This window comes from Hylobates moloch, unplaced genomic scaffold, assembly GCF_009828535.3.
Source record: "Hylobates moloch isolate HMO894 unplaced genomic scaffold, HMol_V3 SCAFFOLD_14, whole genome shotgun sequence".
Lineage (NCBI taxonomy): Eukaryota > Metazoa > Chordata > Mammalia > Primates > Hylobatidae > Hylobates > Hylobates moloch.
The window spans coordinates 78,533,873-78,551,112 of record NW_026652289.1 but is presented as its reverse complement, the minus strand read 5'-3'; the positions used below and the strand labels follow the sequence as shown (position 1 = coordinate 78,551,112).

Below are 17,240 nucleotides of genomic sequence, written 5' to 3'. Positions count from 1 at the left end.
TTTTTATTTTCATTTCCTTGTATAGGGTTCTTGACACTTTCTCCCCAGCTCTTCCTACCCAAGATCCTCCCATTCAATTTTCAGAGTTTGTCTGAAGGAAGTGTCAAGACTAGAGGGAGAAATCCTAGGAGAGATAATGTGGGAACACCAAATTATAAAACTAAAAGATTGTTGACGGTGGCTAAGTTTTCTGTTACAGGATGCACTCCATTGCACTTTAGGAAAAAGTGTCATGCTGAGCTACTCTTGTAGAAACTCAGTGCTTACCTGCTGTCAGTCCTCTCAGCCAAACTCTAATGACTTCATAAAGAATAAAACAGGTGCAACTGAAAGTACCCAGGCGTTCTACTACTTAGACTCCCTCTGAAATCTTGCTGCCAAAGGGAAATGCTAAAGAAGTGGGTCACAAGTCAAAGTAAGATGAATCTTTGGCCTCGCAAGCTAGTCAGTGCAAGAAGAGTGAAGGGAAACTGTCTAATGATAACAGGCCTGTGTGGATCAGATGCCAAGCATCTGGAAGACTCAGAGGGTCTACAGTGTATGAAGTGATATTATCTGGTTGGGAAGTGTCGGTAATGAAAATGTAAATGTTGCTACTGCAGCAACCCTGGAGATTACAGAACCAGCAGTTGTGAGCTCTTGTATGAGCCAGGCCTCCACACCTCAGGCTGTTGGGAGGCAAAGAGATCAGTTAAACTGGAGGAGGTTAAGGAGAAAAAATGTGATATGTGTTAAGTGAAAAAATTTTAGAGCACTTTGTAATATCATGGCATTGGGAAGGCCTACAGATGTTAAATAAACATTGCTGATTGTTGGAATGACAAGATAAACCGTCAAGCTTTGCCTTACACTACTCCTCCACATAAAGGCCTTGCTGTTACTGTGGGTTGACAAGAGTTAGAATGAATTCTTGGTTGCAATACTTCTGTACATTTAGAGGTATTTTGAAAGTCTAGGTAAGTAACTAGTTGTTTTCTTCTTTAATTTCCTTGACTTTATAAATTATTTCAGTTACTCAATTCTACTTCAACATGGCTTGAGATCTCTCTATCCAGTCACCATCTTGAATTTCCTAGGTTCTGTAGTGACAGGATATAGATAAGGAAACATCTTTAAAATAAACTATTAGAATTTAGACTTAACACTTTAGTCACAAGGCTTTCCTGATGAGGTTTCCACTGGACCTCATTTTGGATTATAATAACTAACTTAATCCACATAAATGACATCTGTGGCAAAGATTACTGGTGTGTTATTTTGCCTGTGAAAAAAGTAAGAATTTATGAATTTTAGAATTTTCTTGAGCTCATTTGGCCACTGAGTGATTTAGCCCTGATCATATGACTCCAAATCCTTACTTTTTCAATTTTGCTATCACATTATGAGAATTCACTATTTACCTTTTTTCTTTCATTCTTGATTTTATTGCTTTGTAAGCTCTTGAGTTTATTATGTCACCAACAGCGGGTTTTTTTTTTTCTGTTGATGGCATTGTATGCCTCTTCTGAATAAGAGTAATGTTTTATACTTCTTTTTTTAACTTCTATTTTAAGTTTGGCGTACATTTGCAGGTTTGTTATATAGGTAAACTTGTGTCATGGGGGTTTGTTGTACAGATTATTTTGTTATCCAGATATTAAGCCTACCAGCCATTAGTTATTTTTCTTAATCCTCTCTCTCCACTCACCCTCTGCCCTCCAGTAGGCCCCAGTGTCTGTTGTTCCCCTCTATGTGTCCATGTGTTCTCATAATTTAGCTCCAACTTGTAAGTGAGAACATGTGGTATTTAGTTTTCTGTTCCTGCATTAGTTTGACAAGGATAACAGCCTGCAGCTCCATCCATGTTCCCGCAAAGAACATGATCTCATTCTTTTTTATGGCTGCGTAGTATTCCATGGTGCATATGTTCCGCATTTTCTATAAGAACATGATCTCATTCTTTTTTATGGCTGTGTAGTATTCCATGGTGTATATGTTCCACATTTTCTATGAGAACATGATCTCATTCTTTTTATGGCTGCATGGTATTTAATGGTGTATATGTTCCACCTTTCCTGTAAGTCTGACTTATAAAAAATGGTATGCTGTCTCTAAGAGTTTAGCCAAACTTTTTAGGAGGCTGTGCTACCTCTTCTAGTTCCTCCATTCCTTCACTACTTCTTTCTTTTTAGTCAATCACTAATCATTTATTTGGTGACTGTCACATTCTTTATTTTTTAATCACAAATCAATTGACTTCTGGTGTATGAGACTGTTATCTTGAAAGTGGCCTAAGGATACAAAGGATTGTCTTCATAGGCATTGTAATTTATACATACATTTAAATTTAATTCAGATATATATGTAGCCTTGCCAACCAGTTCATACTTGTGGCCATGGTCCTTCAATACAGTGCAGGGGAAAAAGGGAACAAACATAAGGGGAGGAAAACCACATGAACTTGTTATTGATGGATTTTTCTAAAAAAAAAAAAAAGAGCCTGATAGAATCATATTTTATCTATGTCAGCATTTTCTCTTGAGTCCAGAAGCCAATCTTTCAGGTAGCTTGATGGCTTTTGGCTCCTTTGTGACTGTGAACTGCATGGTTTGCTGACTCTTGATGTGCAGAGCAGTGAAATCAAGAGTACGGACTCTCTTACTTTCTTTGACTAGCTGTGGGGCCATCCTTTCCCTCAGTGTCTCCTTTGTAAAATAAGAATAGTACTAATACAGCTCACAGGATTGTTTCATAGCCTACTAAAAAAAGAGTGCCAAATATTAGCAAGACTGGATGGCACACATTAATGAAATTATGAGAGGCAGAGAAATAGCACTTGATATGCTTACCATACCTGTATACTTCAGGCCACAGCTTCTGACGTGTATTTCCTATTGGATTTTACTCTGCCATTATATTTACACATGGTATGAATTTATATGCTTCTGTTTTTCATGTGTAGTTTGGGTAAAACTAGAAAAAAAGATTTATTGAATGTATTATTATCATTTTTTTTAGCTGACACTTTTCATCACTACTCTCCATATTTAGGGATTTACAATTAGCTTATAAAAAATTTGATCCAGGCTGAAACTCAGCAGATGAGGTCTCAGTCAGTTTTGAAGTATGAGTTTAGTATACATTTTCAAAAGCAAGAGAGAGCTGTATTTAATATAAATGATATCTAAATTACATTAAAATCTAGTTCAACATAACGTGCTTTAACATTAACAAGGTATGGCAAGATCTCTTCAAATATATTCAAATGGGTAGGTGGCAGATAGCATTTCTTCTATTAGGAGGGTCTGGTGGACTTTACAACCATGCTGAGTTCTATTCAATTATTCAGGTATATCTCCGTTCTTCAGCTGTATCTATGCCTAAATGGCTTCACTATAAATAAACACATATATTTACCTGAGGTGCAGAACAGGAACCACTTCATTTTATTGTTTTTTAAGAGAGACTATATCGTTAGAAATCGTGTCTCCTTTCTTGAAGGGGTTGAAGGACACTAGGAATTCTAGAACACTCTATATACTATTTTTGCTATGTGAAAAATGAGTCAGGTTAATATTGGTAAAGCCTATTTTTTATTTTCTTTGGTTTAGGGTGAAAATCACACCTTTCTCCAGGTTAATGAGACACTCTTCTGAGAATCTCCTGATGCTTGAAAGTATTGCTGTCAAGGGAGTCATTCTTTGCCATTTTGCAGGAGAGAGAAGAAATAAGATCTAAAGATTTAAGCAGTCACTTGACCAAAAGGAATTGCTTAAATGCCAGTGTTCATAATCAGGTATGATAACATATGTCCCTCTGTGTATATGCTTACTTGTTTAATGTCATCTTTTCACAAGGCATCTCATTCATTCTAAAAATGACTGAGACAGCAGTAGGAGTAAAAACCTTTCCTCTCTCTCTCCAGGGAAAGGTGGTCGCAGATTGGGGATTTGGCTCTTACTACTGCAGAAAGGGCAAATACGTTACATGTTGCTGAATGCTGGGGTCCTTGCTGACAGTCTCTTACAGATGGGATATTAAGTTCCATAGGGAGAAAATAAGTAGGAGGAAGCCTTTTCTGGATGAAAGACAAAGGGTAGAGAAGGTGGAAATAAAGAGAGGAAACTTGAGAAGGAACAGGGAGAGTGGGAGTAGGAGGTTTGGACATGAGTCCTCCATTCCTGAACATTATTCACCAGGCAGCCTATGGTCAAAAGGCACTGTGGCTAGTAACCTGGGAGAAGAACTGATGTGAGGCTAAACACTCAAGTACTCAGGAGCTGTGTAGACCAGAGAACCAGAATCTTCCCCAAAATGGAGGCCAGAGAGGATTTGTCCTACCAGCATTACTGCACAGTCATTACAAACAGGGAATCAGTACCATTTAGGGGCTGAATCTATGCTTGCCATATCTTTGGACCCTTGAGGAATATACTTGTTTGTGTCCCAGGAGACTTAGAATCCCTCATGGGCCCAGTGGGCCCAGTAGTGTGGAAGAAGAGAAGCTCCTGTCCCTGTACTTTACACCTGGACTCAAGTACTTTAAATCACCTGGAGTGAACAGGAAGTGGACATCCTTGGTCACATTTCTTAATTAAAAAATACAGAAATGTTGTGAATGAAATTTCTAGTTTATTTTGTTGATTTTTACATTGATGTATGCTTTTCCTTTGTCCATGTTTCATTTGGCTATGTATTAAGGTTACTATTGAAATTCAGTTATGTTCACAACAATTACATTAACTTCGGTGGTCTCTCCTTTTTTACAACATTATATTATAATTGGAAGCATTAATCAGTCAGTTCTCATAATCATCTATGTCAAGTATAACATTGACTATGGTATTCTATTTTACCTGAGAAATTATCAACAAATAGTTATTTTATTTTTTATGCAAGAATGTTAAGAACGATTTACATCCAAAGTAACGTCTTTGTTGTCATTTAGTTGCATTCTTAATCTTTGCTTTGTATTCTAAATCTTTGTTTACTAGACATTAACAAATTTAGAATTAGAGCTGATAGATTCTTGTTTCGTAAACAATATTAGTAGAAGAATGAAGATGAATATAATGGCTACCTTTGTCATAAAGATAAAATATCACTGAAAAGTGATTTTTAATTTTTGAATAATTTGATATCTAGTAGAGGATCAATCTTCAAGTCAACTGTGGCATCATTTCATTTCATCTTAGAGCCAAGAGACACCCAAGGTTCTTTTCCATTCTCCTGCTTTGTTCCTCTAACCACAGTTTTTCCACAATCACTGTCATTCTTCCACTCCCACAAAGGCTTCCTCCTCCAGCTCCAGTACCATGGTTCATACCCTCAGGTCCCCCTCAGCAGCAGTGACTAACACACAGCTGCTAGTGACATCAGCTGAGCTCTACTCCTCCTCTCTGTCCCACATACCCCTGGTGCACAGGAACTGTGAAGTAGAAATGGAAGAGTAAAAACCTGTAGCATAATCTTCTTTTAATTAAATGCAGTGAAAGCCTTATCGATCCGTGAGTTCTTTCTTACATTTAGGGCTGGAAATTCCTAACAAAATTGTTTTTGGCTTCTTTAGAAAACCAGAATAAGAAAAGGAAGAATTAAGTGTTTATCATCATTCATGGGCTGTTATTTGCATCTCATAGTGGTGCCTTCTAATCTAGGCAGGATATCCGCTAAAGTGATATTTGTTTCTGTTCATAGGTCAACCTTTATTTAAATTGCCCCTCAGTGGAGAAATACTAGACCTGAAACAGACCTAAATGTGTTACCAGAAACTTAGAGTCTGGCTCAAGGTGATTAAATGCATCCAATTTGAATTGGTTGTCCTACCTCCAGGTCTACTAACTCCTCCCTCCCCACCATCTCGGGCAAAAAAATAAATAAATAAATAAAAATCTAGAAATAGTTCTTAATTTCTCACTTTTCTTCCTTTTCACATTTAATTCATCAGCAAATTGAAATTATATTACAAGTCCATCAGTTTCTCCTCTGTTGCCAATACTGCCACCCTACTCCAAGCCAAAACCATTTCTCACTTGGATTTCTGAATTGGTCTTCTAATCTGTCTTGCTTCTGCTCTTGCTATTCTTCAATCGACTCTTCAAACAGCAATAACCAGCATGAGCTTCTGATCCTGCTCAGAATTTTCCAAAAGTTTTCTATTAAATTTTGAATCAAGCTCCCAGCTTTTTATAGTGGTCAAAAAATCCATAGACGATTTGACCTCTGTGTACAACTCCAATCGTTTCAGTTTAATTGAATGTCTGCTATGTGCTAGGCACTGTTCTAAGTGATGGAGACACAGTGACTAAGACAGTCTAGATTCCTCCTCAAAAAGCTTATGTCCAGGAGATGCAGATATGCCATACACAAAGAGTTAAAAGGAGTATATATGATGTGCTATAGTGAGTAGATTTCACCTGGGGATTAAGCCATGAGGAAAGGGCTCATTTAGAAGGTGGCATTTAAGTGAAAATCCAAAAGACAAGATGGAACCCATCCTGCAGATACCAGAAAGAAGTACAGATAAACTATTAGAGGGCTTTATATAGGGTAGTTTTGTGAACTGCTTCATATTGTCAAAAGATGACTGTGGCTGCTGTGAGGAGAATTGAAGAAGGCCATTTGGAAGCAGGCAGTCGAGTTAGGGAGCTAGAGCCGTAGTCCGGGCAAAACATCATAATAAGTTGGACTAGGATGGTGAATAGAAAGGAGTGGACAGATTCGGGATAACATGTCCAAGCTAAAACCTGTTATTGACTGAATGTTGGTGTGAAGGCCAAGAGAAATTGATGAAGGTATAGACTATGAAGGAAAAATTGGGAGTGGGTGTGAAAACAAAGAGCCTTCATTTTGCACCCGTTAACTTACCATGCACGTTTCTGGCAAATGCTACACTTTGGTTTCTCTAGCCTCAAGGCTTTTGCACATGGCGTTTCCTTTAGACTAGAATACTCGTCCTATTGATACAACTACAATGACTGGAGGAACACCAGGGTCCTTGGTCTCGCGCCGATGGGATTAAAGACACGGACACACATGAAGTGGTTTTAAGGAGTGAAAAGTTTAATGGGCAAGAAAGAAGGAAGAAAAAAGAAAACAGCTCCCCTGTACAGAGGCAAGGGGGAGGAGGGCTTGGAACAGAGAGGAATGCCATGTATGGTGGAAAAATGGTTGGTTGTATCAGTGGCTGGAGGAGGCAGTGTTTGGTTTGCACAGGGCCCAGGGGATTGGTTTGACCAGGTGTGTCATTCACGTAGCCAGTGAAAAACCTGGCCCTCCTACCTTACCCGTTTAATATGCAAATACAGGTTGCCATGATATTCTGAGCACATGGTGTTATCTGGAAGTGGTCATGACACTTGGCACACCTGGTAACAAGGAGAAGGCGGGAATGACCATATTGGGTAGACCCTGTTTCTAATTGCCAGCATTTGCATATCAAAGCTTGCCAGCCTGGCTCTTTAAGCCGCCTTTCTGTTGGTTTCTACCAAGAACTTTTACCCTATCTAGCTGCCTAAAAATATTTCTTAATAACTCTGGTATTACTATGTCCTAGCATGGCAATTCCTTAAGGTCCTAGTGCAAGTGTCACCTATTCAGAAACATCTTCAGACCACTTGCCCAGATTACATTATTCTCTATTCAGGTTGATTTTTTAATTATTTTATTTGTCGACTTTAAAAATTGTTTGATTTTCCCCACTACTGTAAAAGCTCATTGAGGGCAAAGATACCTTCATTTTGCCAAGCACTGAATTCACACCATCTAGCAGAGAGTGGTACTTAAGTATCAATAAACACTTTTTGAATGATTGCATTATGTAGATCACTGTGCCAGCTTATTAGTTCCATGTGAGTACCCATACATTGTTTAATTTCAATTGAATAGGCTTGCAACAAATCAAATTTTATTTGTTCCCCTTGGTTTATATACTGATAGAAAGTTTTAATGAATAGATTATTGGTTTCTTCAGTAAATAGCCCTTCAGCTCACCTCTGATTGCTCAGTGCCTGGCTCAGAGTGACCATTGAGAAGGCACTTTTCTTTCCAAGCCTCAGTTTCATAGTCTGTAAGACTGATATAAATATGATCTCTGCTTTAAAGAGTTATTGTGAAATTAAATAGGATAATCCATATAAAATACATAGCACAGTTCCTAGTATATTGTAAGCATTTAATCAATGTGACCATTATTATTATTATTATTGATATTAATTGCTGAAAGAACAGAATGTTTTTGACACTAAAGGACCTTACAGATGAGTGAACATACTGCTATTCATTATTGTCCACAAATAAAAATTGTTAAGTTAATGTTCAAATTTTTATTCCAAACAATATTTTACAATTGTATGTTTTTCCGAGGTAATTCTCAGAACTTGCATTTAAGTGATTTAACATCATGATTCTTTCTATGATTTGAACGACTTAATTAAAGGCCATTCTTCTTAAGCTTAGTGCTTAAAAAAGTCTTAGTAGAATTAGGCCTTTAAAAATTCTAAAAATATGAAAGAGAAAAATATTTAACTCCCTAGATATGTGCAAGCAACAGCAAACCATCAGATCAACTAAATAGATTAAAAGTACCATTTAACATTAGCTAAATATCCTTTTATTTTTGATACAAAAAACGTAGTAGAATTCCAGTGGTAACTAATGTAAATAATTTATTTTTCCTCATTTAATGGCTATAGTTCTAATGATACCGTGTCATCATCAGGTAAAATGTCAAAATGCTTAAGGACTCTACTCTAAAATAGATTTTTAATATTTAAAAGGTTTGTGCAATTTTAAATAAGGCAGTGCCACCCAATATCATAGCATGCTTCATGAGAAAAAGATGCTAAATTTCCTTGACCTAGTTTCATCTTCATGTTTAGGAAACAGTGTCTAAGAAGTAAACAAAGTAGTTGTGCCTCACGTAGGAGATGATTATTGTTTGAATTTATGATTCATGCCTTGAGCAAAATTTTGTTTGTGGCCTCATTTGCAACCATAATTTACAACTTTACCAGGGATATGCTGTGTATTTGGAAGGTAATATATCAGACTTGCTTTGTACTGAAACAGTTTTCTAGCTCTGGGTATAGTATTTTCTGTGTTTCTGTTAGCTATAAAATTTCTAGGCATAACATTTATTGTAGCAAATATGGAAATTAAAAAAATTGTATTCCCCTTAGTTATGTCTTATTGTATTTATATTCTGATTATGGTTAAATCCAACTATTGTTTAAAGGAGTTGTTAATCCTGCAAATATCTGGTTGCAAAAGTAGGAAGATTTAACTTTTTCAAATTTTTAAAAAAGATTGCATCATTTTTGCATTGTGTGTAATCTCTCATCTAAGAAACTAATAAGTAACGTGATTCCAGTATAATGTTTGTGTGTGCCCTTAAAATTCAGAATTTTTTTTCTGTTGCAAATAATAAGTAGACTACAATACTGTAAAATGAGTTTTGCCTGTTATCTTTCAGCTATAAGTTAGTGAAGAATTTCCCACAGTATTTATTGGAAGTTCCATTGTCCATTCTAATTTCAATTGTCTTAATACATATGGAAATATCGGGGATTTTCTAATCAATCAATCAGTCTACTCCAAGTTCTAGAGATCCTCAACTAAATGTAATGTATTTTCTAGCACTGACATTTATTTATTTGCATCTTTGTACTGCAATTTTTATTAGGATGCTCTTTTATTAAGGGTAATACTTATTCCTCCAACTAAACATTTAAAAATTAACTCTAAGCTTCCATTAGTTTGAAAAATTTCTGGTAGCTTGATGTGAAAATGTAATTTTAATAAATATGATTAACAAATATGATCCCATGCTATAATTTTAAAATACTGAAATTATTATTCTGTATCTGATTATATACGTCTAAAAACACAGTTAAAAATAGAAAATATTGCCGTTTTTCTTGTTTTCTGATATAATTAATAAGAAAAAAAGCTAAAAGCTCAAGGGAAGTTTAAAAGTGTAGAGAAAACTTGACCATGAACATTTGCCTAATATGCTTGGTGCTACATGTACTTACATCGTAAAAAATAGATCAACCTAGAATCAGACTCTTCCAGAAGTTCTTTCCATCATCCAGTTCTTAGCAGAGTTTCTCCTGACATAAAGGTAAGTAGACTGAATAGTCTAGTGAGAAAGAAAGCTATCACTTTTTCTGGCAGTTACAGTAGAGAAGAGAGAAGTAGGATAATGCCTTTAGTCACAATGCTGGGACTTCAAAACAGAATTAAAACTCTGTTTAGGAGAATGTAGGCTCAAGAATCATTTCGACACTATTACATATTTCTTTTCTTCCCCCAGTAATTATTCATTCAGCTATTATAACTAACCACAGTAATTTTCTTAGAACAAAGGAGAGCATGGCAACAATAGCTTTAAAAATGACGAAGTTTAAATGCCCAAGGTCAGAGTGTAACGTTTTGATTTCCATAAGTATTTCAAATGCTACAGGCTTTATGTAATAATTTTAATGTGAAAAATATGCAGGCCACGCTTCACTGCTCTTTGCATATACTGCAAAGAGGAAAAAAAAACCTTAAAAATTGCTTAGCTTTAATTGAGCAAAGGGATTCACATGTGATCTGAACTTGTGGCTCATAATTCCTCTAGACAGCTTCGGTTGCCGTGTGATGATCCTAATTAAATTATGTAACGGCACTGAACTAGCTAAGCTAAAGGGCCTGTTCTTTCACATCACCTGGTGACTTAACTCTTTACAGGACTCTGGGTTTGGGGCTTTGGTCTTCTACCACAATCTTGCGTGTTTTTCATTGTTAAGGGTAGGAAAACACAGTATGGATGGAATCCGCTTTAGAAGTTTCGGCCTGTAGGTGGCAGCATTGTAAGGTTTTGGAAGTCGTGAGCTCCCAGGTCTCTGTTTGCCTTTCCCCCAAGCCTCATCCACCCGGGCCACATCAGGGGAGCTAACATCACTCTACGCTCATGTCAGGTAAAACTAAAATGGAGAGAAATGTCGTAGTCAAAAAATTAGGCTTTGTTCACTCCCGCTTGTGTTTCATTATGTTTCTGATGATATGGTACATTTCTAATTCTGACCTGAGATTCAGCTAAAGGATTTTTCTCAGTAGTCAAGCGTCAACCCATGGCAAACCATACTTTTTCAAGTAAAGAAAGGAAATTATTCTGGGGGAATAATTATTTAACTTAGGCATGCCTATTTTAATCACTTGGGAACAAGTTAGACGGCTTCCTGGGGCCACATAGAAATCACCTAACAAGGTCACCTCACAGTAATCTCAGTGTCCCTATAAAGGTTAGCTTCCCTCTCTTCCTTCCTCCTTTTCTCCCTCCCTCGCTCTCTCTTTTTCTTCCTTTCTGCTTTCCTTTCTCCTTCTCCTTCTCCCTCCCTCCCTTCCTCCCATCCCTCCTTCCCTCCCTCTTTTCCTTTCCTTTTCTCCATGTGCGGTCACCCTTTCACTCAAGATCTGAGATTACTTTTCTGATTTGGCCAGGGTAGAAAAGAAACAAAGGTTTACCAAGTAGAAAAGAAACAAAAACTTCACCAAATTTGATACATTTAATTTACAAGTCATGATTCATGTAGCTTTTAATGATGTGTTGTTTTATGCAATATGAATTTCTCAGATTATATCACTATAATACATAATAAATGCGTATGTGTGGATGCTAGCATGGATTTTATTGACTGTGATGTTTTTCCTTAGACCCACAGAGATCTTGCAGTCTTACCTCGCACACTTCTCTCTGAAAGTTGTGCTTCGAAAACTTCCCTAGGTGATAATGGCAACAGTGTAGTGTAAGGACACTGGTTTCAGGCCTTGTATGAAGTCTTTGGTTAACTGAATCCTTGGGGAAAATCATTTCTGAGGTCAGGATTGACAAAATTGTTTAAGTATTATTGAAAATATAAAACAAAATTGTTTCCTCAATAAATATAATTAGCTGCATATACTGCACTTTCAAGAGCAAGCACTGATGTTAGGACCAGCTCTTTAAATAAAATAGGACCTCTGTGGTCTCTGGAGGGAACATGCATAAAGCAAAGTAAATGATTTTCTGTCAACACTAAGTAGACAGGTGCTTACATTGAACAGCATTCTAATATGTCTCTGAATATTTATGTCTTCTTTTTCAAATGCATTGCCCATGAATGTCACAGCTGTCAAACGTCTGTACACAAGAAGATAAAAAATGAAATTAATAAAAGGCAGATCAACATTTCGTTTGTTTGGAACACTTTTCCCCCTTGCTTCTTTCTTTTTTCTTCTTTTTTTTTTTTTTTTAAATTTTTAACTCAGCTGTGTTTTAGGATTTTGGTACATCTGCATGTTCTAAAAGGCCAACGGAAATATAAGTTGACTAGTTGTATTTGGGCTGGCACCAAGGCCTGTCTTAGTGTTTAAACACCAAAATAATCAATGGAATTAATGACCAAGAGGAACAGGGTCTGAGGATTTTTCTAGCCATTTCCGCTGTCCATGCGCTTGGCTTGGCTTGCTTGGGTGTCACAAACAAGATTCTGACAGGTTGTCACTGCCCTGACCTGAAACTCAAGTTTGTGAGGTGACAGGCTCTTAAATCTTTTGGCTTCTGTAGCCCAGAGTTTTAGCTGTACAGAGTTAGTGCCAAAACAAGCCATCATGTGCCCTCAGAGTTATAAAGGAATTTGGTTTTCAGAGCAGAGATGACTAAATAGAATTGGTGGTAGATCAAAGCAATGAATAAAAAGGTCTATTTAGTCATCAGATCCCTGCCTCTCTGCTTCTCATGGTACTGAGAGAGCCAGTGTGTATAAAGAGCATGTGTTAAGATGAACTCAGCAGTCACTTGACAAGCATTTATTCATTAAGAAGCTGCACATTTTTAGGTATCTGGTTGTCCTTATTAGTAAGTAACGCCCAGCAAAAATATCCCCCCAGATGTTTTCATATTTACTTTGCAACGTCCAAATGAATCATTTGGCAACAAAGGAAAATACAGTTTAAATATTGAACCAGGAATTTAAGCTCAGGAACTCTTTGTACTTTGTTTTGCCCTTGATGAGAATTTTTCTAAATTAAAAACTCTCCAAATTGTCAAATCACTGTTGCAAAAACCTCAGTTTAGTAAGATTTAGAATTTGGTTTCCAAATTTTGGTCATGTAATTGGTGCTTTATTGATAACCACAGATATGAACCAGATGTAATCAATATTGGTTTAGCTCAGATTTGATTTGGAGAACATACTGGTTGCTTTAATTTTTTGTTGTATTTATAAAAGTTAAAGAAAAACCCCATGTAGATTCAGTTCTGATTTGAAGAGGGTCACTGGACATTTTTTTTTCTTTTAAGAAAATTTTAGTTCATTGGCAGTCTGATTAAACAAATATTTGAGTATATTTATATTGGGAGTTGTACAAAAGTAGTTTGTAATATGGCTCAGTTCAAGTTCCTTTGATTTGTACTGTGCTATTGATATGGATTACTTCAACAAAATATCAACCTCTTTCAAATCAGTAATTTAACCTATTATCGGTAAAATTAGGAGTGAATCAAATTGGCATGGACCCTGAGGATTTTTTAGAGGTAGATGCTGATGCTCTTGTGGCTGGAACCTAGAATTTCTCTCCATCTCTGCCCACTGAAATCCTACTCCTTCTTCAAGATCCAACACAAACGCTACATTTTCCATCAAGCCCTCTCTGATTCTCCCTAGACGAAAGTATTTTTTTCTCTTCTTTTTTTACATAACACTTTGTAAGTACTTTAATGAAAGTGATTATCATATTCTGCTTCAAGTTATAAATAGTGGTTGATGTGTTTACTTCTTTCAATATATCATAAACTGTTTGAGAGCAGAGGCTTTTTCTGTTTTAAAATTTGTATTACTGCAGTTCTAGTACTCTTGTTTGCAGATTACTTACAAGTGTTGTGGCTTTCAATGCTGGTTGAATCTTTGTTGCTGTTGCTTATTTTTTGTTTTGTTTGTCAGTTTGTTTTGGTTGGAATGGCTCATTTGGCAGGAAAAACATTGCAGCTATAAAATATAATCCAAATGCTTATTATTGAAAACCTTCTAGGGCATTTCATAACATATACATAGAGTATCTAAAAAATATGCAACCATTACTAGCAGTTCACTGAAGTTCACATTTCAAATAGGTTGCATCTGTTTCTAATCAGGTAACTGAATGATTAGCAGGAGAAAACATATGATTAGAAAGCATATAACCCTTGCTGATACGTATTATTTTAAAGCTCTCCAAACTAAGGTCAATAAAGAAATAGTACATGCAGCAATAAGAGCTAGATTAGAGGAAGAGTTTCACCAATAAACCCTTTTGTGAGCTGTTGCAGAAACAGAACTAATTTAACTGATGGGTTGAGGCATTTGGGGCTGACATGCAAACTAAGGAATGTAAAAATAGATGAGAAGAATGGTGACTAGGAAAATTATGAGAGTTGTAGTTGAAGAAAATAAAAAAAATGTTTACTGAGTAGAAAGTCAATGGGCAGGTGATTTCATCCCTTTTTATAGGGCTATACTTTTAACTCAAAGAAAGCTAGTAAGAATAATGGAGAAAAGCCCTATGTTTGATAAAAGAAAATAAACAGACACTATTACAAATAAGAAATGTTGGAATGCTCTTTGTTTACTGTCATTACTAATGGGAAAGATAAAATGACTTTCTTGAGGTAGTGTATCATTTTAAGATCATACTTATCTCTTAGCTTAATTCATCAACTGAGCTACTTCATTTTGAACAGTTTTTACACCATTGAGCTTGAAGTTCACAGAAGGAAAGAACAAAAAGCTCTGTTCTCTACTATGATTTGAACCAGACACAATTTACTTCAAAACTGCATGCTGTCCTTCAGTTAATTACTCTCCCTCTGAATTCTATCAGATGTCCCTTTTTCTGCAATTTGGACAGTCTGCAACAGAAGAAAGACATGGGGAAACTTGCTCTTGGTTTTATGTTGGTGACGTGCTTTATGAATTGACTTGATATACTTTTCCAGGATTTATTACAGAAACTGGCTACACTTTTCTGTAGACCATCCCTACTCAGTATAGTCAAGGCTCACTGGCTTAACAGAACTTTATGTCTGACAACACCAGTGTGCCTACAAAGCTGTTCTAAAAAGAATGAAAATTTGGTTTGACGTAAAAGTCTACTGTTCATACAATGCCTTGTAACACTGTATTTCATTAATACTATTATTATTTTTAAACTGCAATGTAAGACCCAAGTGTGAGACAAAGAATTTCAAGTTCAAAGTAACTTGAAGCCACAGGGCCCTCAGCTTGGGAAATTCTTGGAAATATTGGAGGTCATGGACCTTCCAAAAGACATAGACAAGGGACCTTGAGCTAATTTTAGCTAAATGTAAAGGACAGAATGACCATACCTGACACAAGATTTACTTTTTGCCATTTTTTTTTATCTTCTGGTTATTTATACACCAACAGCTTAACTAAACTACATGCTGTGGTTAACACAATTTAAGCAATTATAGCTCATAGTGATAGTTTTCCTGAAGATTATACTTCTGATCAAATTCAAAGTCTTGATTGCCAAAGCTTACATAAATTGTTAATACAAAATTTAAGTATGTGTCTATATTCCATATGAAATACTGCTATGACATTTGTAGAATCCTAGCATCTAATTTTTAAAAACCTTAAGAACAGAAACTTATTGATTCTTAGAATTTTCATCCCAAATTATTTCTGTTGCAACTTCTGCCAATTTAAGCTCCATGTTCATGTGCCAATAGAAGAGCTGGTTGTCTCTGTTGCATAATACTTTTCACAGGCCTGAAGACCTTGTTATATTAGGCCTCAGCCTTCCTTGCTCCAGCCCAAATTATTACACGTTCTTGGATCTTTTCCCAGGGATCTTATTTTCTATAACTGGTCGCAAAGTCTCTGAAGATGTAAAATCTTATAGTCCAGAATAGGTTATGCAAATATTATTTTATTTTACTTTATTTCTTCTCCTTTTCTTACTGGTTTGAATAAAGAGACTAAGAAATGCTCCTTCAAAAGTCATAGTAAAACAGAGCATGTAGATTTTTACTTTTACTATTGAAGTTATGGGTTTCCCTCATAGTTTATCTTTTGCTTAAGACATTCTATAAAACCTCTTTTCTAAAATCCAGACTTTAAATTTATGTCAATCAATTTACACCCTGGAAAACAGACCAGCTCAACACTCAGATCAACCTCTAAGCACATAGGAATCCAGGCAACAAGCACTTGTCTTTATAGAGCAACTTAGTTTAAGCAATTAACAATCAAGCCCTATACACATAAACACACTATAATTAACTGTTTAATAGTGGAAGCTTGCTTTTCAATTTTTTCCCTTTGAGTGTAGTCAAGGTGAATTACTTGATTTTTCCATCACTAAGTGCTGCAACAGCTCGTTCTTTTGCAAGTCTCCCGTCTCCACATATTTTCCTATACTCACTATATTTGACAGTAAAACTGCCAAGCTCCATTATTTCCAACTGGCAGCAATTTAATACATAGTTGAGTCAGTTACTTAACTAAATAAATTGCTTAAAGTTAACTCTATTTGTAAGACCACAAGGTGTTTCTAAAATGTGCTGCCCTTTTATATCATAAACCTGGATTAGGTTTACAACCCCATTTCCCCTCAGCAGTTTATAAATCAAACAAAGAACATAGAACAATGCATAAAAATCCCTGTGAAACCACCCTCAGAGTTTTTGTTAATGACAAAAGCATACTGGGAACTGGATTTACTCTGTACAGGGGAGAAAAAAGTTTGGTTTAAATCACCAGAGTTTGTAAGAGTTATCCAAGCTCCTTTAAGAGTGATCAACTTTGAAACCAGAATTTTGTGAAGCCACAGCCATCTGTTCAATGCTTTCTGTATAAAAATGGCAGGACATGCTAAAAAGCTTTGGGTATGCTCTTCCATCTCCTTTGCTCCTGCCCCTTAACAAATAACCTGCCAAATGTTCTTAAAAGCACATGGGAGAATAAATATTGACTTACTTATGATGTCTCTCCACAGGTGCTCATTAAACATAAATGAACAAATACACATACACACAAACACACAAAAATACACAATGCCCAAAGTGAGCACCATGTAATCTAGCCCAGCTGTAACATTTTCCTTTGCTGGTTACTAGGGATAGGTTTCTGAATCAGATTAAATGTAGCCACTGTTTCCATAGAAAATATATTTAAAAGAGTAGAAGGAAGCTGAAGATAGGGACATTTTCTGTAAGAGATCAATGACTAACT

The 17,240-nt window shown here is 36.1% G+C and overlaps 1 long non-coding RNA gene across 2 annotated transcripts in view; it reads left to right on the top strand.

The window, feature by feature from the left end:
* Positions 1-17,240, top strand: part of LOC116481621 (uncharacterized) — a 511,550-nt gene that overhangs the window by 189,546 nt on the left and 304,764 nt on the right. For both annotated transcript variants that reach the window (XR_009209624.1, XR_004251600.2), the window contains exon 3: positions 3,591-3,775. This is a non-coding gene — a long non-coding RNA (uncharacterized LOC116481621). The remainder of the gene's footprint in view (positions 1-3,590; positions 3,776-17,240) is intronic.